Below are 1198 nucleotides of genomic sequence, written 5' to 3'. Positions count from 1 at the left end.
GCAGCATGAAGGCCATGATGTAGTCGCCATCACAGAAACGTGGTGGGACGACTCACATGACTGGAGTGCTGCTATGGAAGGCTACAAGTTCTTCAGAAAGAACAGGGAGGGTAGGAGAGGTGGAGGGGTGGCTTTATATGTTAGGGAGTCTCTTGACTCTGTTGAAATTCAGGTCAGCAACGATAAGGTTGAGTGCCTGTGGGTCAGAATCAGGGGGAAGACCAACAAGGCCGACATCATCATAGGTGTCTGTTACAGACCGCCCTACCAGGATGATGAAGGGGATGAATTATTCTACAAGCAGCTGGTGGATGTCTCGAAATCATCAGCCTTTGTCCTTGTGGGTGACTTTAACCTGCCAGATATATGCTGGGAGCTCAATACTGCAGAGAAGAGGCAGTCTAAGAGGTTCCTGAAGTGTATAGAGGACAATTTCCTTCATCAACTGGTAAATGAACCTACCAGGGGTAAGGCCCCGCTAGACCTGCTGTTTACAAACAGAGAGGGGCTGGTGGGAGATGTAGTGGTTGAAGGCCGCCTGGGAAACAGTGACCATGAAATAATAGAATTTTCAATACTCAGAGATTCAAGGCGAGCCAACAATAAAACCTCTACGCTGGATTTCCGGAGGGCAGATTTTGACCTATTCAGAAGTCTAGTCCAGAGCATACCCTGGGAAACAACCCTTAAAAACAAGGGGGTTCAGGAGGGATGGATGTGCTTCCAGCAGGAAGTTTTGAGAGCACAGGAACAGGCCCGTACTGGTGTGCCGAAAGGCAAGCCGGCGGGGAAGACAACCAGCTTGGTTAAACAGGGAGATTCTGAAGGAAATCAGGGATAAAAAGAGAGTTTACCAACTATGGAAGAAAGGGCTGGCTACTTACGAAGAATTCAGGAAGACAGCTAGATCACGCAGAAAGAAAATCAGGGATGCAAAAGCACAATTCGAAGTTAAATTGGCCACTTCCGTTAGGGATAACAAAAAGTCCTTCTATAAATACATTAATAGCAGAAGGAGGGGCAAAGAAAACCTCCATTCTTTGATGGACTTGGAGGGAAACATAGTTAATAGAGATGAGGAGAAGGCTGAGGTACTTAACACCTACTTTGCCTCAGTTTTTACCAGTAAGACAGGTGGCCCTCAAGGCAACTGGCCTCTGGAGCTGGTAGACAGAGATAGGAAACCAAATAGCCCCCT

Source organism: Empidonax traillii, unplaced genomic scaffold (assembly GCF_003031625.1).
Source record: "Empidonax traillii isolate 1590-97213 ecotype Southwest subspecies unplaced genomic scaffold, ASM303162v1 scaffold245:size1430315, whole genome shotgun sequence".
Lineage (NCBI taxonomy): Eukaryota > Metazoa > Chordata > Aves > Passeriformes > Tyrannidae > Empidonax > Empidonax traillii.
This window is presented reverse-complemented; position numbering follows the sequence as displayed.